General features: G+C 37.4%; 1 protein-coding gene and 1 long non-coding RNA gene across 5 annotated transcripts in view; one reads left to right on the plus strand and one right to left on the minus strand.

Moving 5' to 3' along the window:
• AMN1 (antagonist of mitotic exit network 1 homolog) overlaps positions 1 to 5,457 on the minus strand; it is a 108,474-nt gene extending 103,017 nt beyond the window's left edge. The window contains exons 1-3 of one of the 4 annotated variants that reach the window (XM_082738657.1): positions 5,334 to 5,457; positions 4,838 to 4,997; positions 2,319 to 2,398 (exon numbers count right to left, since the gene is read on the minus strand). The gene's annotated coding sequence lies outside the window, so the exon portion shown is untranslated. The remainder of the gene's footprint in view (positions 1 to 2,318; positions 2,399 to 4,837; positions 4,998 to 5,333) is intronic. The other 3 variants (XM_082738654.1, XM_082738655.1, XM_082738656.1) reach the window with 3 other exon arrangements.
• The window catches only part of LOC309868604, a 55,426-nt gene that overhangs the window by 214 nt on the left and 29,957 nt on the right, over positions 1 to 25,255 (plus strand). The gene's annotated exons all lie outside the window — the stretch shown is intronic.

The following is a 25,255-nucleotide window of genomic DNA, read 5'->3' on the forward strand; positions in this document are numbered from 1 at the left end:
ATTTGAAATGGTGTGAGATAATAAATATTTATTGTTTTAAGATGCTAAGTCTCAAGTAATTTGCTATGCAGTGTCAGGGAAAAAAAAGTGTTCCTTAACACTGTGAAGGTCTCTGGCTGGGTCTGCAAATTAAACTAACAAAGACAGATTAGTAGGAGAAAAACATGCAAATTGAATACGTTTTATGTGACACGGGAGCCTTCATAAGGAAATGAAGACCCAAAGGAACAGACCCAAATACTTTTATGCTAGGTTTGAAGAGTACATTGTTGTGGAGGAATATAATAGAGAAATATATAATATATAATAGGAATAAAATATAATAGGAATAAAATAGGCCTGTTTAAGTCAATTATTCTTGGTGTCCTTTTATCCTGGAGATAATGATGCTCTTTCCACCATATATAGGGAGGGACTTGAGGGTTTTGTGACCTGATTCAAGGCAGAAGTGTAGAAGAAAGGTCAGAGTGATCTTTCTGCTTCTGTTTGTTTTCTCCAATTCCTTCAGTTAAAATTTTCAATATTCATATTTTGGGATAGCATGTTCTGAACCCTACCAGCATAAATAGATAAATAATACAGTAGGGAGTAGCTTTGGGCAGAAGGATGTTCTCCTCCTAAGAATTTATCAAGTCCAGTCGTTTTTACAAGTTCTTGTTCATTAAGCTTATTCTTTATTGCTTATGTTTGGTATCTTGAAATATTTCAAATTCTAACTTACAATTAAACTTTAGTCATTTTTATTTCTGAAAAAAAAAAAAAAACCCAAAACAAAAAAAAACCTGCATCAGAATCTCCTACTTTTTGTAACATCCCACTCAAAGTTGTCTATAATACCTCGTAGTTGATATCCATTTAATGACTCATTTGATAAATATTTATTATGTGACATTGCTATAAACTTTAGAGAAGGCAGTGTTGCTTTTAAAGTAAGTAGTAGAGTGACAGGTGAGCTATTTGCTACTATATCCAAATTACCCACCCATACTGAACAAAGGAGTATGGGTATCAAGCATAAAAGCATGAACAAATGTCCAAAAAGTGTATACGAGAAGTCAGTGATCCAGGAAGAAAAAAATGACACCTACAAAGAACCCGTGCACGCATGAAGAACAATCTGAGAATATATCAAAGTCATGTTCAAAGCAAAAATCGTGTTTGCATGATCAACAGTGGAGTATCAGGTAAGACAAATGATACCCTTGATCATAGAACAATGAGAAATTCTTCCAGCAAGCGGGTGTAACTGCCAAATGCGATCATATAAAAGAAGTATGAAGGGAAAACTAATTTGGGGGATAAAACCAGGTGGAACTGAAGCTGATTCTTGAAGTTCTGCCTCAGGTCATCCAAGAGAGTAGTTGTCCCCGTTCAGTCCATTTATGACAAGTATAAGATGCATGCATAAAAATTATTCTGTTGGTAGATGTGACTTATTGCCTAATAAACTAGTAAATTTGCAGTCATTTCCATTATCTCAGAACTTTAATATTCATTTAGGAAGGACTTCTCTGCAAACCATTGTTCAAAGTTTAAAATGCCAAATATGCCTCAAAGAAATGAAAGACAGTGGCTTTATTTCTTAACGAGTTTTTGTTTTGTTTTTGTTTTTTTTTATCACTATCTCTTCTCCTTTGTTGTACTTGGGTTTCACTAGGTTGGAGCAGGCTGGACGACAGTGAGAGCCTGGAGCTTGACAAGGTCATGACCCTGGCCAAAGGTGGCAAGAGTAATCAGGCCCTACTGTCAGACCAGAGAAGGGTCTAATGAGGTGGACATGGGTTTCATGGTTTCCCATTAATACTTTGTGGGAAAAATCAAGTACTTGGAAGAAGAAGACCTTGATTTAAATCCTGATTTTACTATTTAGTAGCTGTGTGATACTGAGCAAGAGACACCTCTCTGAATCGCAATGTCTCCTCCACAAAGTAGAACTTAAAAAAACAAAACAAAACAAAACAAAAAAAACAAAACCCTGCCATTATTACAGTCAATTTTTTTTCTTAAAAGTCAAATAGGCTTTTTTTTTTTTTTAAGATTTTATTTTTGTTTATTTGACAGAGAAAGATACAGTGAAAAAGGGGACACAAGTACAGGGAGTGGTAGAGGGAGAAGCAGGCTTCCCACTGAGCAGGGAGCCCAATGTGGGACTAGATCCAAGGACCCCAGGATCATGACCTGAGGCAGACACTTAATGACTAAGTCACCCAGGCGCCCGAAAAGTCAAATAGCTTTATATCAAATATATGTAAAGCTATTTTTAAAGCTATAAACATATTATTATTTTTATTGTTGATACTGTTAACTTTTCTTCTTACCTTAAATTTTTATGTTCTTGACAAGAGCTCAGATGGTCTTTAAGTCTTGAGTGCAACTTGAGAAAGGCTAATAGCTAATGCTGAAAAAAAGAAAACAAAACCACTATCTTTTAAACAATATTATTAACACATTTGAAATTAATTTTTCAGTCAAAAAATAATGCCTGCAAGTCTGCATTACTGGAAAATATTGAATACTTCTTTGAGATTACAAGGACTTTGTATTTAGCACTCTAGAACAAGCTCTATTTTCCCAACACCAAAAAGGGTTGCCTGGGTGGCTCAGTCAGTTAAGTGTCTGACTCTTGATCTCAGCTCAGGTCTTGATCTCAGGGTCCTGAGTTCAAGCCCTGCATTGAGCTACACAGTGGGTGTGGAGCCTTCTTAACCAAAGGGGGGGGGGGGGGAAGGAAAGCTAACCTATTAGCATTTGCTACTGCAAATACTTGTCACAAAAACAAAACAATGGAAATTTAATTTATTGATTTTGTAAAAGGTGAATTCCTAGGATATCAAAAGAATTTTTTCTAATTATAAACGTAGCACCTTCATTGTAGAAAATTTGGAAACTGCATGTAAATATAAAGAAAAAAATTATTAGAACTCATAATCACATTACTCAAAGGTAGTCACTGTTAACATTTTTGTATAGTTTTTCCAATTCTCTCCCTCTTTGGCTTTTTCCCTCATATTTTCAATATAAGCAGTACTATAGCATTAAATAATCTTTCAAAACGTGATTTTTATTATAGTCTAAAATTGATTTTTTGTATGTAAAATTTAAGTTATTTTTTAGATCTAAAATCTAAAAAACCTTTTTTTTAAAAAATCTGAATCTGTTTCAAAGGTAAATCTTTTTTTTCCCAATTATTTTCCTAAGGACCTAGGTTCAAAACCTTGCATTACTCTGAACTCCTTTGCTTTTTTCCTTGTGGGAAGTCATCTGAAATGACTTGATTCTGAATCAAATCTGAATTCTATCAATGAATCCTAAAAATTCTTTCCTTTCTATCCGACTATCTTCAGCCTAGGCCAGGCTCTTGTTTCTCCTCTACTCTTGACTATTGAAGTAGTTTTCTTACTGTTCTCCTTCTTTCTAGTCTTTTTTCTCTATGATTCATTTTACAAATCTCTTTAACACATCATTACACTGCTCAAAAAGATGACTATTTCTACACTCTAGCAGAAATTGCAAAGTGGAGCTCCAAGGCTGGATATAGTCAAAATATATTTGTGTTATTTCTTCACTGTGTTTTGAACATTGTTTTTTTTAATTAGTTGGAATCCTTTAGGTTGGTGATATGCTTCACTGATTTATGTTACTTGCCTGGCTTCTAGGTTCTCAAGGAAAGCTGAGCCAATTTTGCATTGTTTAACTCCAGGGGACACTGTGTACATAGCACCCCCTGCAGTTGTGCAGTGCACAACTCTACCCTGTGGAGTCACAGTTCTACCCCGTGCCTGGCTGAAACCTCTGGGTGTTTTACATTCTACACTCTAGTCTACACAATATGGCGAAGAAAACTGATGTCTTGTCCAACCCTGTCCACAACAATGACTAATCAAGCCCATTTTGTACCAAAGCCTAGAAAAGGCTGACATTTCTAAAAACATTGCACTCTGAGTCTTAAAAAATAGGAATATTCTAAAAAGCCTTGAATTCTAAGATAAGCCATAAAGTTGTGTTTTATTCCAAAGACAGAAACATTTTGTTTTTCTTTTTTTATCAAAATGAACCCAAAATTTATCCAACCAGAATTACTGACTACCATAGAACAAACTGAGTTATCGCCTGACCTTGTGGGTTTTTATTCAAAGACTTCTATTTTCTTGATTAGATGAGCCAGTTCTGCACTAACTTGTCTCCTTTGCAAATACAAGTTAAGACTCTACTCAGTTCTTGAATTTGTGTCTGAGATTTGCAGAATAAAGTTTCTTTAATCCGAATTCTAAACTCTTTACAGTGTGGATACTACCTCCCTGAAGTTTTCTCTTTTGCATAAAAATTCAAACAGACTAATTGACAAACCGACTAATTTCCCCCTTAGCATAAACTTAGTGCTTTTGTTGCTTTTTTTCCTTCCCCTGATCCTTTGTTCCCCTTTTCCTCTCTTCTAATCTATGTCACTTCTGTTCAAGGCCATTTTAATCCCACTGCCCTTGCAAAGCAGACTTGCCACCTTAGTTTCCATCTGTTTTTCTCAGAACTCTTTCTGCCCTTATTGTTTACCTTTTCATTTCTTTGACACTATGTAAATCCCTTTGTTTGTGCATTTTTATAAATTTGTTTTTATATTTTTTTATTATAAAAGTAAAACTTGTTCAATTTAAAATATGGAAAACATAAAGGAGTAAAATGAAATGAAACACTTGTCATAAAACAATAAATACAAAAGAAAAAAAAAAAAAACAAGTTGAGTATTTGTATAATCTTGGGATAGGGAAGGACCATCTAGTCTGGTGCCATAAATATAAACTTTGAATTTAGAAACAATAATTTGCCTTTATAAAAGTGTTACCTTTCTACATGATATTTGTTCCATGAAGTAAAACGTCGTTTCTTTTTAGTTAGGTGAGATTTGATTTCAGAGGAGACTCCTCTCCTTGAACAGAGGAAAAAAATGGACAGCCTCTCCAGACCTTGATTCATAGCAGCACATATCTCGTAAAGCACTTGTTCTGTTGTCCAGATAGAGCAAAAGGTGTAGAAAGTTGACACTTAACAATAGAAACTGTTCTTATCACCTAAGCCTTTGGTTCTAGATAGAGTTCGAACAGTTCCAGCAAGAAAATAACAGAAAATTTGTGATTTCTGGAAACAAAATAACTAAACAGCAAATGGAAGTTAACCACTATTTTTTTAGTCTTAGAGCTAGAGAAGTTATTGAACTAGTCATTAATACTTTTGACATCTGAAGAAATCTACCTTATTTTCCAAAAGCCAAAAGAAGGAGTTATTTTTCCCCCAAGGAAAATATAGTAAAATCTCTAAGTAATGAGTAACAAATAAAACACCTTTAAACTACCATGCGTTGCTGGTCTGGGTTCTGGTCTTCTGAGTGGGTGAAGTCTGAGTACAGCTTGGGAAGTTCCCTGTCTCCATAATCTCTATGCATGCTCTCTATCCCTCACCTCAGATGACTTTTGGAGTTCTCATCTTTTTTTTTTCTTTTCAGTGTTCTAGAATTCATTGTTTATGCACCACACCCAGTGCTCCATGGAATATGTGGCCTCCATAATAACCACCATCAGGCTTACCCAACCCCTCACCCCCTTCCCTCCAAAACTCTCAGTTTGTTTCTCAGAGTCCACAGTCTCTCGTGGTTTTTCTCTCCCTACAATTTCCAACAACTCACTTCTCCTCTCCATCTCCCCATGTCCTCCATGTTATTCCTTATGCTCCAGAAGTAAGCCAAACCATATGATAATTGACACTCTCTGCTTGACATATTTCACTTAGCATAATCTCTTCCAGTCCCTTCCATGTTGAACAAAAGTTGGGTATTCATCCTTTCAGATGGAGGCATAATAATTCGTAGTATATATGGACCATATTTTCTTTATCCATTTGTCCGTTGAAGGGCATCTTGATTATTTCCACAGTTTGGCAACTGTGGCCATTGCTGCTATGAACATTGGGGTATAGAGGGCCCTTCTTTTCACTACATCTATATTTTTGGGGTAAATATCCAGTAGAACAATTGCAGGGTCATAGGGAAGCTCTATTTTTAATTTCTTAAGAAATCTCCACACTTTTTCCAAAGTGGTTGCACAATTTGCATTCCCACCAACAGTGTAAGAGGGTTCCCCTTTCTCCACATCCTCTCCAACACATGTTGTTTACTGTCTGGTTAATTTTGGTTATTCTAACTGGTGTAAGGTGGTATCTCAATGTAGTTTTGATTTGAATCTTCCTGATGGCTAATGATGATGAACATTTTTGATGTGTCTGTTAGCCATTTGTATGTCTTCTTTGGAGAAGTGTCTTCTGCCCATTTTTTGACATGATTATCTGTTTTGTGTCTTGAGTTTGAGGAGTTCTTTAAAGATCTTGGATATCAGCCCTTTGTCTGTACTGTCATTTGCAAATATCGTCTCCCATTCTGTGGGTTGTCTCTTTGTTTTGTTGACTGTTTCCTTTGCTGTGTAGAAGATTTTGATCTTGATGAAGTCCCAGAAGTTTATTTTCGCTTTTGTTTCCTTTGCCTTTGGAGACATATCTTGAAAGAAGTTGCTGTGGCCAATGTTGAAGAGGTTACTGCCTATGTTCACCTCTAGGATTCTGATGGATTCCTGCCTCACATTGAGGTCTTTTATCCATTTCAGGTTTATCTTTGTGTATGGTGTAAGAGAATGGTCAAGTTTCATTCTTCTACATGTAGCTGTCCAATTTTCCCAGCACCATTTATTGAAGAAACTGTCTTTTTCCACTGTATATTTTTTCCTGCTTTGTCAAAGATTATTTGGCCATAAAATTGAGGGTCCATATCTGGACTCTCTACTCTATTCCACTGGTCTATGTGTCTTTCAGCAGTACCATGCTGTTGGTGATCGCAACTTTTTAGTAAAGCTTGAAACCAGGCAATGTGATGCCCCCAATCTTGTTTTTCTTTTTCAACATTTCCTTAGCAATTTGGGGTCTCTTCTGGTTCCATACAAATTTTAGGATTGTTTGTTCCAGCTCTTTGAAAAATGCCACTGGTATTTTGATTGGGATGGCATTGAAAGTATAGATTGCTCTAGGCAGTATAGACATTTTAACAATGTTTATTTTTCCCATCCATGAGCATGGAATGGTCTATCTTTTTGTGTCTTCTTCAATTTCTTTCATCAGTGTTCTGTAGTTCCTCAAGTACGGATCCATGACCAGGTGGGATTTATCCATGGGATGCAGGGCTGGTTCAACATTCACAAATCAACCAATGTGATAGAACAAATCAATAAGAGAAGAGAGAAGAACCACATGGTCCTCTCAATTGATGCAGAAAAAGCATTTGACAAGATACAGCATCTGTTCCTGATTAAAATGATTCAAAGTATAGGGATAGAAGAAACATTCCTCAACTTCATAAAATCTATCTGTGAAAAACCCACAAAGAATATCATGCTCAATGGAGAAAAGCTGACAGCCTTCTATTTGATATCAGAAACACGACAAAGATGCCCACTGTCACCACTCTTGTTCAACATAGTATTAGAAGTCCTAGCAACAGCAATCAGCCAAGAAAAAGAAATAAAAGGTATTCAAATCGGCAATGAAGAAGTCAAACTCTCTCTCTTCACAGATGACATGATACTTTACATGGAAAACCCAAAAGATTCCACCCCTAAACTACTAGAACTCATACAGCAATTCAGTAGTGTGGCAGGATACAAAATCAATGCACAGAAATCAGTTGCTTTCTTATACACTAACAATGAAAAACAGGAAAGGAAATTAGGGAATCGATTCCATTTATTATAGCACCAAGAACCATAAGATACCTGGGAATAAATCTAACCAAAGAGGTAAAGGATCTGTACTCGAGGAACTATAGAACATTCATCTTTTATTGTAAACAATTGATTTTTCCCTCTCAAACATATGGAAAGTATGAATCAAATCTTCTTTAGTAAGTTGTGTTTTATTTATTTATTATTTAGTAAATGTGTTTTGTTTATGTAAATGATTACATATTGATCTAAAATAAATATGTAATCTAAGTAGTAAATGGTGAACTTATTATGAAATACAAGAAAGCCTTGATACAGTCCCTTAGCTGTTCCTTGCAGATTCAGTACATTGGGGTTTAGAGATGCCTACTTGGTTGGGTTGAGAAGGATGGCGAATGGTATGGTGTCACAGGGATTAGTGTTGGGCTAGTTCTTTTTTTTTTTTTTTAAGATTGTATTTATTTATTTGACAGACAGAGATCACAAGTAGGCAGAGAGGCAGGCAGAGAGAGAGGGGGAAGCAGGCTCCCTGCTGAGCAGAGAGCCCAATGTGGGGCTTGATCCCAGGACCTGAGAACATCACCTGAGGCTTAACCCAGTGAGCCACCCAGGCACCCAGTGTTGGGCTAGTTCTTTGAGAAAAAGTCATTTTCCACATCAAAGGATATATGTGGGAATTTATTTAAAGTATCAAGGCACTAATGCCAAACCAAGCCTCTTTTTGTTACTAACCCCCTTCCAAATGAATTGTAAGCCCTAAGCCCAACTTTATAAAAAAATTCTGGAGATGGCAGTGCCTTAAATCTTTCTGGCAAATATGTGTTCACCCTCATTTCCATCCTAGAAGGAAGCGGTAAAGTAAAAGGTAAGAAGGCAGAGGTAAGTAAAGAAAGAAAATAATAATAATAACATTTATTAAGCACTTAATATGTGTCTGACACTATTTTGCCTGCTTTATATTTAATAATATATTTTGTCTTCTCACAACTTAGGAGGTATGTGCTATATATCCCCTTATTTTGCAGATGAGGAAATTGAGCTTTGGATCAGTTAATTTATGTGAGAGTCCTTGAAGTTCCAAGAGTTTTCTATATGCCCCCTGTATGTCTACTTTGCCTGAATTGTTCCTCCCATTCCTTCTTGCATAGGATTTTAATCCTGGTCTGTGTCTCCCATCCATTTTGATAAATTCAAATTGCCCAAATGATGGCTGCTAATGTGCAATAGCAATTTCTTCCTCTTCTGAAATGCTTTTCTGACCAGCTATTCCCCAAACTAGCTGAGATTTGACTGACATTCTCCTCCCTGACTCCAGCCAAATTCTGTAAAATTCTTGCCCCTTCCTTCCTGAAGACAAACTGCTTTCTAGTTCTTTCAGGAGCTTTCTCAAGACCAACATTTTATATTTTTTATTATTTTATTTTATTTCTTAATTTATATTTTAGTTAACATACAGTGCACATTGGTTTCTGGAGTAGAACTCAGTGATTCATCACTTATATACAACACCCAGAGGTCATCACACAAAGTGCCTTCCTTAATACCCTTTACCCATCTATCCCATCTCCCCTCCCCTCTTCCTCCACTAACCCTCAGTTTGTTATCTATTAAGAGGCTCTATGGTTTATTTCCCTCTCTCTCTCCCTACACCTTTCTCATATGTTCATCTATTTTTCTTTCTTAAATTTCACATGAGTGAGATCATATATGGAGTCTTTCTCTGACTGACTTATTTCACTTAGTGTAATACACTTTAGCCCCATCCACATCATTGTAAATGACAAAATTTCATTCTTTTTGATGGTTGATATATATATCTATATAGATATATATGAATATATATTCATATATATGTGAATATATATGAATATATCATATATGTGAATATATATGAATAATATATATGAATAATGAATATGTGAATATATGACTAATTAATATATATATCTATATAGATGTGGGGCTTTGTTTATGTAAATGATTACATATTGATCTAAAATAAATATGTAATCTAAGTAGTAAATGGTGAACTTATTATGAAATACAAGAAAGCCTTGATACAGTACCTTAGCTGTTCCTTGCAGATTCAGTACATTGGGGTTTAGAGATGGCAACTTGGTTGGGTTGAGAAGGATGGTGAACCATCCTTCTCATCCATTATATATATAGATAGATAGATAGATAGATAGATAGATATAGATATATCTAGATATATAGATACAGATATAGATATAGATATCTAGATATCTAGGCATATAGATATAGATATCTATATCAATATCACATCTTCTTTATCCATTATATCTTCTTTATCCATTCATCAGTCATCAGTCAATGGACATTTAGGCTCTCTCCATAGTTTGGCTATTATTTTATGAAGCGGCTATAAACACTGGGGTGTATGTACCCCTTTGAATCTGTATTTTTGTATCCTTTAGGTAAATACTCAGTAATGCAATTGCTGGGTTGTGGGATAGCTCTATTTTTAACTTTCTGAGGAACCTCCATACTGTTTTCCAGAGCGGCTGCACCAGCTTGCTTTCCCACCAACAGTGCAAGAGGGTTTCCCTTTCTCCGCATCTTCTCCAGCACTTGTTTTTTCTTGTGTTGTTAATTTTAGCCATTCTGACAGGTGTAAGATAGTATCTCATTGTGGTTTTGATTTGCATTTCCCTGATGATGAGTAATGTAGAGCATCTTCTCAAGTGTCTGTTGGTCATCTGGACATCTTCTTTAAAAAAGTGTCTATTTGGGACACCTGGGTGGCTCAGTCAGTTAAGCATCTGCCTTCAGCTCAGGTCATGACCCTGTGGTCCCAGGATCAAGTCCCACATCAGCCTCCCTACACAGTGAGGAGTCTGGTTCTTCCTCTGCCTGCTGCTCACCCTTCTTGTGTTCTCTCTCTCTGACAAAGAGATAAATAAAATCCTTAAAAAGAAAAAAGAAGAAAAGTGTCTATTCATGTTAGGACCAACATTTTAAAGTAAAGACCTATGCTAATGATGCTCTGGCTGATTTTTTTCTACATTAATTTCCCCAAAGCCACATGGCTAGGAAGTAGTAGAGCTGAGCTTGATACCCTGGTCATTTAACTGCTATACTATATTGGTAATTTTCCATTTTAGAAGTTTGTTAAGGATGAGTTTGTTTGCAAACTGAAATGCCCTTTCTCATAGAAGTGAGTGCAGTGTGGTCTGATGCCAGCTGTTTAGGCTGTTATAACCACCCCAAACTACTGCAAATAGAAGAAACAAAGCAATAATGAAAAAAGGACTGGACTTGAGTGAATAAAAGAAGTAGATATTGGTAGATTGACCATAAAATTTATTGTGCATCTAGGAGACTTTGGAGAGTCAAAGAGTTGCTATTAGTAAGTATAACACTAGGACAATAGGCACAAATTAAGACTATTTTAGACACACCAGTATATATCTTCATTCTCAGTGTAGGTCACAGATGAACGACCATTCTCTTACACCGTACACAAAGATAAACTCAAAATGGATAAAAGACCTCAATGTGAGACAGAAATCCATCAGAATCCTAGAGGAGAACATAGGCAGTAATCTCTTTGATATCAGCCACAGCAACTTCTTTCAAGATATGTCTCCAAAGGCAAAGGAAACAAAAGTGAAGATGACTTTGAGCTAGTGCTCTTAACCTGCTTGAGCCTCAGTTTCTTCACTGTAAATGGAAGTGCTGACACCTAACTCAAGGGGGCAGTAGTAAGGATGAAATGAGAGGATAGTGCACTTTTGAATTTGTAAAGTATCACACAAATATAACATTTTAAAATGACTATGACTAGTATTACTGACCTTCACCATCACACTGTGTGTGAATACATTTGTGTGAACATATAAGTTTTATTGAGGTATAATTGACGTACTTTATATTAGTTTCAGGTTGACAGCATAAGGATTTGTACTTGTATATATTGGGAAGCGATCACAAAAAAACTAGTTCATATCCTTCATCCTTCATTGTATATTAAATGATGATTTATGTTGCTCTTTCCCTCTTTCCTGATACTCTCCGCATCAGGAGAGATTCTTTGCAACAATATAGTAAGAGGCAGAGCAAGCAAGCAAAGCAGCAAGAGGCCATAGGCATTCTATCCATCCCTTTGCCAGGCACACAAACTACTTAGAGAATAAGTTCTGTTTCATTTCAGAAAAAAAAAAACAACAACAACAACAACAAAGAAATAACTTTGTTTTTACTGAAATATAAAATGAATCAATGTTGTTGAGTCAAACATCAAATTTATAAACACAAATCCTAAACACTAATCCAGTCAGAGCAAGGTTCACGGATGATCGGTACCCATGAAGTTCTTGAGCCCATTCTTGGTTTATATTTTATTTACAATCTAAAATCTGTGCTCAGGTTATCTTATCCTTAATCTACTGTTTCATTTCCCCCAGATCTTCCTCCAAGGTGGCACTAATTAAACCAATGTGCTGCTCAACTCTTATAGAGAATTTACTTCATTTTTTCATTATAATGTTATCCTCAGGACGAGTCTCATCTCCTTGGAAACCAGTGCATGCCTGGGGAGTCCTGCTTTGTGGAGCCTTTTACTGATTCCTTTGGCCAGCTTCTAGTGTGTTCTTGGCTTACATGAGGAGTTAGGTGGGGCAGTCACAAGTCTGAAGCCGAACTTGGCCTTCATTCTCTAATCTCTTATCTGAGAGCCAGATATGCAACTTCATTCTTCTTTATTGCTGACCAGGACAATTTTCTCATAGAACCTAAAATCCTCCAGATACCCATATCTATATGACCAAGTTCACCATCTTCCAAGGCTTTTAACCAAATATAATTGTTATTTATGATTCTATTTCTTATATTCTATTATTCATTCATTCACATTTTCAATAAATGTTTATTGAGCACCTAGTATATGACAGACATTGGTTTAGGTGTAGAGATAATACAGGGTGAAAACTAAATTTTTGCTCTCAAGGAGTTTAGATTTAATTGGAGAACACAAATAACAATAAATAAATAGATATTATATCAAACAGTAATAGGTGCTATGGAGAAAAATAAGAGCTAGGAGGGTTAGCAGTCCTGGGGTGAGGTGGCAGAAATATGGGATAGTATATAGGGTGGTCAGGGAAAGCTTCACCATGAAAGTGATGACATCTAAATACAGACCTGAAGGAATTAAGAGAGGAAGTGATTTAGCAATATGACCATGTGATGAAAGAGTATTCCAAACAGAAGGAAAAGCAAATGCATTGTTATGATAAGCACTGGGTGTTGTATGTAAATGACAAATCACTGAATTCCACTCCTGAAACCCAAATAGCCCTGTATGTTCATTAACTAGAAATTAAATAAAAATTTGAAAGAAAAGATAAGAAAAATATGTGCAAAGGTCCTGAGGTAGAAGCATGCTTGTATTCAACAAACAAAAAGGAAGCCAATATAGTTGGAGTTTAGGGACTAATGGGAAGAACAAAAGGAGATAAGACCAGGTAGCTAGGGCTAGGTGTTGGTTGTAAAATCATGAGTGATATAGGATGTCATTGCAGGCTTTCAGCCAGAGTGTGACATAAACTGGGTTGTATTTTTAATAGTATGAAGAACAGATACAGAGAAGTATTGAGGTTAACTAGAAAGTTATTGCAATAATCTGGGCAAGGAATAATGATGGTTTGGGGGCACTTGGGTGGCTCAGTCATTAAGCATCTGCCTTCACCTCAGGTCATGATCCCTTGGGATTGAACCCTCCATCAGCTCCCTGCTTGGTGGGAAGCCTGCTTCTCCCTCTCCCACAACCTCTGTGTGTGTTCCTCTCTTGCTGTGTCCTTGTCAAATAAATAAATAAAATCTTAAAGAAAAAAAAAATGATGATGGCTTGGAACACAGTGATAGCAATGATATGCTATGAGATGGTTAGTTATGGATATATTACATTTAGGATCTAAATCTGATATAGGGATGCCTGGGTGGCTTCGCAGGTTAATCATCTGCTTTCAAGTCAGGTCATAATCCCAGGGTCCTGGAATCAAGCCCTGCATCAGGCTCCCTGCTGAGCAGGGAACTGCTTCTCCCTCTGCCTGCTGGTCCCCCTGCTCATGCTCGCTATCTCTCTCTCTCTCTCTCTCTCTCTCTCGCACTCTCTTTGATAAATAAATAAAATCTTAAAAATAAAAATAAAGCCAATATAGTTTGTTAAAGGATTCATGTAGAGTTTGAGAGAAAGGCATCAAAGATGACTCCATCATTTTTGTCCTAGCCATGTAAAAGAAATTTTTCTTCACTGAGCTGGGTAATGCTATAGGAAGCGTAGGATTTCCACCCCACCCCCGCCCCAGTTGACGGCTATTTGGGTTGTTTCCAGGATTTAATGAATATGAATAAAGCTGCTTTAAACACATACAGGTTTTTTTTGTGTGTGGACATAGATTTTCATTACCTTTAGATAAATATACTAAGTGTATGTTTATCTTTAAAAGAAACTGCCAAAGAGTTTTCCAAATTGGTTGTCCTATTCTGCATTCTCACCAATGTATACAAAATCCAGTTACTTTAAGGATGCAGAGCACTTCATATTGTCAATTTTTTGTGGGCTGTTTGTGTGTAGTTATGCTAATAGGTATGCAGTAATTCATTTTTATTGTAGCTTTATTTTGTATTTCCCTAATGACTAGTGATGTTGAGCATCTTTTCATGTGCTTATTGGCCATCTGTGCATCCTCTTTGGTGTACTGACTGTTTAAATCTTTTACCATTTAAAAAATAAGGCTGTTTATTTTCCTGTTTCTGCCTTTTGAGAGTTCTTTCTATACTCTGGAGTCAAGTCCTTTGTCAGATATAAGACTTGCACATATTTTCCAGGAAGGGTAGGACTGAAAGGAAATCAGAAGTTTGTTTTTAGAGAAATTGAGTTTGTGATCCCTGACATTCAGGTGGGGTTGTGGAATAGGCAGGAGTTTGGAGGAGAGGACGAGGCTGGATATATAAATTATATTAAAGCCATATAACTAATTTAGTACACCTGAGGATCAAGAGTAGCCAGAGAAGGGAAAAAGTCCAAAGAGTAAATTCTGTGAGGAGATGTAGAGGAATTAGCCAAAGGTACTGAGAAGTAGTAGCCAGGGAGAAAGGAGGAAGATAAACAGAGAGGGGTGTCACATAAGCCATGTGAAAAGAAAATAGTTATAAACATAAACATAAATAATGTGCTTTTAAGTTTTATCACATTGTATCAATTTCCCTGTTTAGCTCCTTACTAAATGTCAGGTTTTTGAGGCCTGGGAATATATCACATCCATTACTCTCTAGGGCTGTGGCTAGCTCAGAGCCTGCTGTAATGCCCAAGTTTTTGCGTCCGAGAGACCACCAAGGAGCCAACACCGATGCAATCACAAGAGGGTTTATTCGACAAGCTTAAGCTTGGGCCCAAGTATACCCAACACAGCAGAGTAGGGACTTGGACCCCGAGTCTAGTTAAGGCAGGGGTATTTATGTGTGGTTACCAGAGGCTTGGGGGAGGGGAGTGGGAAAATTTCAGACTTTCCTGCAGTAAGCTGATTAGCTGTTGCCAGGTTGTTTATAGGGTTAGGTACTTTCTTGGAACTAAAGGCAGGGTCCTGTTTTTCCTGGAACTAAAGCAGGGTGGGGTTCCTGTTACTAAAGCTAAAGTAGAGTAAAGTTCAGTCCCTGGTCACAGGGCCTGAGATGGCTGCCGAAGCTAAGATGGCTGTACTCATGCTAACATTAAACTTGAGGTGGGATGGCCTTAATTTTCTCGGCCTCCACACTGCCACATATTAGTCATTGGAGAAGAATACTTTTCCTCTCATTTATTTGGAAAAAAAAAATTAAATTAGAGAAGAGTTATAAGAATAGTACCATGAACTCTGGAACTCCCTTCACCTAGATCAACAATGTTCAGTAAATATTTTTCCAAATTTGATTTTTTTTTCTCTTTATTCCTTTAAAACTAAGTTACAGGTATCACAACCTATCACACCTAAGTGTTTTAACATCTATCCTTAAAAAAAGGTAGTGTCTTACAAAACCACAGTATAATTACCAAATTAAGGAATCTTAATATCAATGCACTGTTATTATGAATATACAGCCCATGTGCAAATTCTGCCAATTGTTCAGTAACGCCCTCTGTAACAAACCTTCTCCTTCACATTTTTCATTCAGCATCTATGTCACTTTAGTCTCCTTTAATCTGGAATGGTGCCACAGCCTTCGTCTTCTTTGACGTTGATATTTTTAAAGTACATTTTTTAAATGTTTGCCCATTAAGATTTTTTCCAATGTTGGGGTGCCTGGATGGCTCAGTAGGTTAAAGCCTCTGCCTTCAGCTCGGGTCATGATCCCAGGGTCCTGGGATCGAGCCCCACATCGGGCTCTCTGCTCAGCAGGGAACCTGCTTCCCTTCCTCGTTGCCTGCCTCTCTCTACTTGTGATCTCTGTCAGTCAAATAAATAAATAAATAATCTTAAAAAAAAAAAAAAAAGATTTTTTTTTTCCAAGTTTTGATTTCCTCCATTTTAGGCAAGAAAATGTATAAGTCATATCCTATACATATTAGAAACTCAGTGTTGAGTAATTCACTAATTTCTTAAAGGAAGATAATGTCAAGTCAGGAAGTGAGATGGGTCTTAGATGCTACCCTGCTTGCACAGAGTTAGGTAAATAGGTAGGGGGAATGGGAGAATGAGAGACGCCGGGGTGGGGGAGAGGGTACTAGTAAAAACACCTGGTCTCTGGATGAAAGATCAGAGCCTTATTTACTCACTGTAGTATCACCAAGTGGACTAACAGTGTTGCATTGTTCCTTAGGCCTCACACTCCACGCAGGCAGACTCAGTGAGAGTATGGTGGCTAGCCCTATATGTAGGGAAGGATCACCCTACAAGAGAGGGACTCTGGGAGCTTATATAGGGAGGAATAACTGTTTTTCTTCCCCTTTCTTAAAGGAAGGAGTAAAGTCTTTGCTTCTAATGTAAGTTATCCTTAAAACAGAAGTTGAAGAATCTTGTTTTGTTACCCTTCCGAAGAAGCTCGGTTATCTAAATTGTCTCAGAAGGAAGATAAAACTAGCCTCTTTGAAATTGCAACCAGTTTTCTGTTCTTTTGATGTGTAAACACACAGGCAGATAGTTCCCAAAGTCCTTCCTTAGGCCTCTCTAGGGAGGAGAGAAAGTTGCTGGTCAGAATGTAAGGTATCGACAGGTAAGGGAAGTTTCATGACCCTTATAATGGCAGCAAATGTTTCTACAAGCTGGCTGTAAAGGACAAGTATTCTCATCTTCATAGTAGATCAATATCCGTAGCTCAATGTCCTGCAGGAACACAGGGAAAATTAATTTTCCCAAAGACTGTAGTGCAGAATTTCAGAATGGGCAAAATTTGTGTTTTATAATGTATGGATATGCTTTCTGTGCTCTCTCCCTCCCATTTAGTGCATTCTTCCTTTGACTTTTGCCACTTTGTGGGACTCTACCCTAACACTTCAATTTGGGGGTATGGGATGCTTTTCAAAATACTCTATCCCACAGGAATACTTTTGTCCTGTGTCCCCAAATTACAAAGTTCCATACTTCTAAGGTGGTGGATCTTTGCTAGTTGCTAAAAGGAGAGTAAACTAACTCAAAATTAGCCATCAGTGAATTATGTGCTCTTAATACTGCAGGAAATTTTCCACCACCCCCCGCCCCAGGGTACTGATACCTATCACACAGAGGTGGAGGCATTGAAAGAATGAGGGTGAGGCGAATTTTGTGAAAGCACACCTGTGACTTAGAAAATACCATATAAATGAATGTCAGGTTGTATAATAATTATTACTGACCCTACAACACTAAAGCTTGGGTACAGGAAGTCACTTTTAATTCATGGCTTCTGTTGACTTGCCCCAATTTCTTGCAGAGAACTTCATTTTCCTTCTTTCTGTCTCATGGTCACAAGATGGTTGCTGCCTCCAGACCCATTTTTGTACACTCCTGGCAAAAAGAAAGATGTGAAGTAAAGGGCAAAGAGGAAAAAATAAGCTTGGTTTTTTTTTTTTTTTTTAATTCAGAAAGGGACACTATCCCCAGAAACTACTACCTCCATCTTATTTCAAAAACTGTCATGACCAGCCCAGAGGCCAAGGAGGATAGGAAAGTATTTTATGAATGGGGCACACAGCTACTTCAAATGAAATCTATGATCTATTAGGAAGAGTTGGGCAGAGGTGGGGTGGATCTTGTTTGAGTAGGCAACTAGTAATATTAGCTCCATACAGCAATATTACCTCTAGGAATTTATCCTACAGTTATACTTACTGTTGCAGAATCTGTTGGTGCCCCCAGGCATCCCTGCTACCATTTCAGTGTGCCTGTTCCTGCTACCCTTCCCCCACACCCCGCAGCTGTGGGAGCTCCTGGGAAGGGCTCCTACCTACAACCCCAGAGGATTGCCCTTGGATGATTAGAGCCACCCGAACTTTAAAGTGCCTGGAACTATGAGCGGATCTCCCATACCTCCCCATCCCCACCCCCACCCTGGAGTAGCCAGTGACTATTTGGGTGTTAGAAGGTGGAGGGAGGGCACTGAAGTATTCTCCAGACTGAGAATGCCTTTTAGAGACTGAAAAATGAAGCAAGCTGCTCCATACCATGTACACAGAGTATTAGGGTGACTAACTTACTGATGGAGGAGATCAGGTGGGCAAGGATCCAGGCACCACACAGCTATTCTCTGCCCAGTTTGGACCCTAACCCTATGGCTTTTTTTTTAAGGTTTAATTTATTTATTTGGCAGACAGAGATCACAAATAGGCAGAGAGGCAGATGGGGGTGGGGGGGCAGGCTCCCTGCTGAGCAGAGAGCCCGATGTGGGACTCCATCCCAGGACCTTAAGATCATGACCTGAGCCGAAGGCAGAGGCTTTAACCCGCTGAGCCACCCAGGTGCCCCTAACCCATGACTTTTTTAGAGTGAAGGGATCACTGTGGTGAGGTCAAAGGATAGTTATCTAAAGTGGTGCCTTCTGTCAGCCAGTCTTCTCTACTAGTTATTTAAAGTGGCATCTTCTGTGTGCCAATTTAGGAAAGATCAAAGCAAACCTTCCTGTATTCTCGTCATACATTAACCTCCATGGGCCCTGGAACACACAGCCTCGAGGGAAGTCATTGTGAAGGCCTGACCAAAACAAACGGCCAAAGATGGAGTCAGTGTTGTCAGCTCTCCTGCAGTAAGGGTACAAATGTTCTGGTCCCTAGCCTAAGGGCAGATAGAAGCTGCTTACAATTTATGCTTTAGAGCTCCCTATAGGAATAGACTGATTCCAGTCATCTGAAACCACATTCTTGCTTTACCTCTTCCCCTTCCTTGTCCTGCTTCCCTCACTCTTTTTAGGTTTACTCCTGAGTATTCTAATAAAACACTTCCAGGAGAATCTCCCCCAGAATATCTGCTTCTATAGAGACAGACCTAAGATACTTTACACATATGTGAAATCACACCTACAAGATTGTTCATTGCTTTATTATTTGTAATAGGAAAAGACTCTTAACAAGCTAAATATCCATCACTAGCATACAAGTCAAATGAAGTATGGTAACATATATAACTGAGTACTTACCATGCAGTTGTTAAAAAGAATGAGCCAGCTAAACTCATGACATTGGTTCCTCTGGGAAAGAAACTGGGGGTGGAGGAACAGGGTGAGAAGTAAACATTTCACTGTACTGTTTGTTCCTTTTGAATTTAGAACCATTTGGGTGTATTGGATATTTTAAAAAGCAAAATTAACATTAAAAATTAATGTGGACTAAGCAAGCAAATTTGATACTTAATTGAAAAATTTCAAGTATCTATGACATTTATTAAGTGACTATAAGATAATAGTAATAAAAATAATTATTGACTAAGAGATTACTGTGGCCTATGCATCTACTCCTTTTATATCTATCTTCTATCTATCTATCTATGATAAAAGACATTTCTCAAAGTCTTCTATGATCCCTATCACCACTGTAATCTAGCTCTGTGCTCTCTGCTAAAATAACTCTTACCAAGGCTATCAATGATCTCCTTGTCTTTAAATCCAGTGGCTGCTTTTCACTTCTCATTTTTGTTGTCCCTCAGAAGCATTCTATGACAGTACGCTTCCTGGTTTTCTGCCTACACTATACTCAATTCTTTCTAGTCTCCTTGATCAGTTTGTCCCCTCTGACATCTTTAAATGTCCAAGTTTCTCAAGACTCAGACTTAGGCTGGCTTCCCTTCTTCATGCTTTCTTCTCAGGTGTTGCTATCTACATCTGTGACTTTGGTGACCACCGATGGAAAAAATGCATCCCCAGTTTTATAAAATCTCCTCTGAGCTCCTGGGGTTTTCTTTCTTTTTTTTCTTTTTGAAGATTTTTATTTCTTTATCTGAGAGAGAGAAAGAGAGAGAGAGAGAGCACAAGAAGGGGAAGGGTCAGAGGAAGAAGCAGACTTCCTGCTGTGCAGGGAGCCAGACGTGGGACTCACCCTGGGGCTCCAGTATCATGACCTGAGCCTAAGGCACTGGCTTAACCTACTGAGCCACCCAGGTACCCCTGAAATCCTCTTTTCAACTGCATATTTACCATTTCCACTTGGATGTCCCAGTGAATGGCCCCACCAATCACCCAACTTCTCCCTTCAGGAACCTAGAGATCATCTTTTTCCTTTAATGCTCATATCCGATCAACCACCAAATCCAACCAATTTTGACTTTTAAATATCTCTCTAATCTGCTCGTTTCCCTCCATCTATACTGTTGCCACCCTCCTGTAGCTGCTTTGTAGGCTCTCACCTGGATTAGTGCAAATGGTCTCTTAACTTGCCTCTCCTACTTTCGATCTTGGTGTCTTCTATTGCATTCACCATGCTACTACCCAGAAAAATCTTTTCAACATATAAATGTAATGTAACTCCCTTCAATAAAACTTTGCAGTGGATTTTTGGTGCATTTCAAGTAAAATCTAAATTTTTCACTAAGAACTCCAATTATCTGAGCTATGCCTATGTCTTCAATCTTGTTTCAAAGCATTCTCTCTTTGGGTTAGGATTCTGTCCTCAATACTGGCTCTTTTTTGTCTTATTTCCTTTTGTTGTTTCACATTTTTAATGTTATTCTTCCTGCTTTCCTGTGTTTGGCTTTTCTCAGTGTTCAAATCTCAGATCAAGTGTCACTTCCTCAAAAAGTCTTCTCCAACCATGCATCTAAAATACTCTCATCCTGTTTTATATCATAGAAGAAATCATTTATTTTCTTCTTAGCTCTTACCACAATGTTATTATACTCATTTATACATGCATCTACATACATGCAGTTATATATTAAATATGTAATATTTATTAATTAATTGTCCATCTCTATCCCTCCCAAATGTCCACCCCAGGGGGGCAGAGACCTTGTCAGTCTTATTCACTAACATATTCCTTTTAGCTAGAACAATGCCTGGCATGTAGTAAGAAATTAATAGCCATTTGTGAAAAGACTTTCACAACACCTTTCTTATGTTTTTGCCCTCTGGTCACATTGCCTTTATTTGCAGTCTTAAAAAAATGCAGTGCAACTTTCTCCCTGAGTACCGTAGCATATCCTATTTGCTTTGCCTACAAAGCTCCCAGCCACCATATATTTGGTTACCAGCTACCTATTTTTCAGGTCTTAGTGTACATGTTATTTCCTCAGCTTTATTATCCTTGATATTCTAGACAAGATGAGGTCAGGGTTATATAATCTCCTAATACCTGTATTTTTCCTTCATAGCACTTATGGGAATTTATAACTATTTTTGGTCTGTTTCCTATAGAAGAAAGATCAGCAGAGTGCCTGGGTGACTCAGTCAGTTAAGTGTCTGCCTTCTGTTCAGGTCATGTCAGGATCTCAGCATCTTGAGATCAAGTACTGCATCCGGCTCCTTGCTCAGCAGGGAGCCTGCTTCTCTCTGCCTGAGGCTCCCCCTGCTTGTGTCTCTCTCTGACAAATAAATAAATAAATTCTTTAAAAAAAAAAAAAAAAAAAAGGAGAGAGATCAGTAAGCAATGGCCCATGGGCCAAGTCTAGTCCCCAACATATTCTCTAAGTAAAGTTTATTGGAACACAGCAACACCCATTCATTTATGTATTGCCTGTATGGCTCCTAAAATATTTACATTCTGGTCCTTTGTAAAAAAAAGTTTGTTGACATCTGCTGTAGAATAGACTGTAATCTCTTTTAAGGCAAAGATACTGTTTTACTCATGACTTCCTAGAACACTAATAAAAATTAGAGAACCCAGTAAAAACTAGTTAAAATAAATAAATGGTAATCACTCTGCTAAGTACTTTACATATATTATCTTATTTTAATGTTCACAACTTTATAAAATAATTGGTATTGTCTACAATTTACAAGTGATGAAACTAAGGTTCAGAGCCATCATGAGTGCCCTAAGATCAATCATACAGTTGAAATGTAGCAAACCAAAATTTGAACCTAAATTTAAAAATGTTTTCTTCTATAAATTTTATAATTGAAATAATTAATTGATACTAAAACTAGTCAGTAAAAGTTTAATAAGTAAAAGTTTTAATAAGTAAAGGTTTAAAAAGTTTAACAAGTAAAAGTTTAATGTTTAATAAGGGACAGTATATCATTACACAAATTACTGATTAATTACGAAAGAAAAACTGTAACTTTACAGTGGAAACACCAATCAAAATTAACATCACCAATAAAGGAGTAAATTGATACTATTTCCTCCTGATGTAATATAACAAAAAGGTCATAACCTCTCTTATACAACGTTGATGCCAAAAACACATGATCTAATTACAAGGAAATATCAGACAAATTGAGGGATATTCTATAAAATTCAAAATGTCAAATAGTTCAAAAGACAAAATTTTAAAATTTCATTTGAAAGAAAAAGAAAAGCTAAGGAACTGTTCCAGATTAAAGGAGACTAAAGAGAAATGACAATTAAATGCAACATGTGATGCCAAATTGGGTCCTAGAACTACAGAATCTTTTCTTTTTCTATAAACATCATCATTGGAACAACTGATGAATTTATGTTAGAAATAGTGGAGGATGACATATAGCTACAGATTCATTTGTAGCTACTCCTGAAAAGAGATGGAGACTGTTTCTTCACTGTGTAACTAAGGGATCTCCAGAAAAACAGAACAAATAAGACATATACGGAAACAGTTCTAGATATATATATAAGAGGAATTGGCTCACGTTATTACAGAGGCCAAGAAGTCCCAGGGTCTCCCATTTACAAGCTAAAGAACTAAGATAACCAGTGGTATAAGTTAGTCCAACTCTGAATTTCTGAGAATCAGGAGACCAATGGTATGAGTCCTGTCTGAGTCTGAACACCTGAGTAGTGCCAATGACTGAGGGCAGGAGTAGATGGATGTCTCAGCTCAAGCAGACGGAATGAATTTTTCCATCCTTTTTGTTCTGGAAGATGCCTACTCCCAATGATGAAAATGATCTTCTTTATTCAGCCTACTGATTCAAATGATAAACTCTCCCAGAGACATCCTCACAGACACGCTCAGAAATAATGTTTTACCAGCTGTCTGGACATCCCTTCTCCCAGTCCAGTCAAGTGGATGCATAAAATTGACTATCATGCCTACCTCTTGAATCTAGGACTGGTCTAATGACTTACTTTGTCCAATATAATGTAGAAGAGGTATTACAGATTTTTGAATTTCAGACTCCAAAGGTCTTGTGTTTCTGTTCGTTTTTAGAATACTGCCCTGAGACTACTGTGTAAATAAACTCAGTCTCAGCTACTGGAGAAAAAGGCCATAACTGAGGAACGCTAGTTGACAGCCAGCACAAGTGCCAGGGATGTGAATGAGACTTGGAACAGTCTCATTAGAGACTTGGAGAGATTACTGTAGCTACATGAGTGGTTCCAGGAAAGATCAGCAGAAAAATCACCCAGCTGATGAACTGCAATCCACAGAAATTATGAACAATACATTTTAGGTTTTAGGTTACTGATTTTGGGGTTGGTTTGTAATGCACCAAAGGCTACCTGAAATAGGAATGTCTGAGATCAATTGCTGCTTGGGTAAGGGCTCATGAGGTGAAACTGTTAATTAAAGTCATCAATGTACAGTCTGGTTTTCAGCTCACAGATGTGAAAATTTAAAATTATTCATAAATCGGGCACCTGGATGGCTCAGTGGGTTAAGCCATTGTCTTCGGCTCAGGTCATGATCCCAGGGTCCTAGGATCGAGTCCCGCATCGGGCTCTGCTCAGCAGGGAGCCTGCTTCCCCCTCTCTCTCTCTCTGCCTGCCTCTCTGCCTGCTTGTGATCTCTCTCTCTGTCAAGTAAATAAATAAAATCTAAAAAAATATTGTTAATAAATCCAGAATTGATCACACTCCATGAATACCCTGATAAATAAACTCAGAAGAAAGTGTTTATAAGCCAGGACATCTATCAGAAAAATTTATAGTGAAATTATATATTTTTTTCATGCCCTCTGGTTTGGTGACTGGGAAGCACTTAACAATCTGTTTACTTAGGGGAGAATGGAATTAGAACAACAGGAATATACATTTACCCAAAATATGAAATTCTTGAGCCAAATTATAATGAGGTAGGTAAACCAACCTTATCCTTCAGGCACAAAGTAAATGTGTCCACCATAGTCAATTTCTCTGGACTCAACGATAGTAATTAGGTAATCAGTGCCCAAACCTTGTTCTCTTGCTATCCTTTAATCATCTCCTCTAACATTTGCTTTTACTGCAAAATTTCTTTGTACAGTGTAAAATTGATATTTTAGCAATGTTGGATACAATTACATTTTAGTCCTTTCTCAATGATATTACATCCCAATCACCTTAATGGGCCTTGTGTGTTTCCAGGTATTCTTATATCTTAAAAGACTTATAACAAAGTCTTTTGACTTTGTTAATAAATTCTTGACTTAAGCTATGTAATTTTTTATAGTAATCAAGTTTGTCATTTAAAAAGATCTCTTCTGTGTTCTGTATCCTACTTGGAAGGCCAAGGTCATCAGAGATATACCTCTGACTGTTGGAGAAAAAAAACAAAAACCACTTTCTTCCCAGGATCAGCACTTCAGGAGTAGGCTTGTTGACCTGGTAACAAAACACATGACTTCAGTATAAATAGGAAGAACCCATGTCAATTATATCTCAGTAAAGCTGGAATATGGACAGACACATAAATGGATAGATAGACAGATAGATAGGAAGAACTGAAGATGATAAAAAGCAAGGAATTGAACTTAAGAAACAATCTTCCTCATTCCTGATCTAGGAAACAATTTTCTGGTTCATAATAGAGGACTGTCTCACAAGTTTTTGTTTTGATTTATTTTTATGAAGTCAGGGAGTTGCTATCCTGCTCTGTGTGATAAGGTTTCAGATACATACCTTGTATATTTACAAGAGAGATTAGTGTCAGAAAGGTTTATTTTTCCACATAAAGCTAAAGAAAACAACATAGGAATTTTCT

Source organism: Mustela nivalis (assembly GCF_964662115.1).
Source record: "Mustela nivalis genome assembly, chromosome: 7".
NCBI lineage: Eukaryota > Metazoa > Chordata > Mammalia > Carnivora > Mustelidae > Mustela > Mustela nivalis.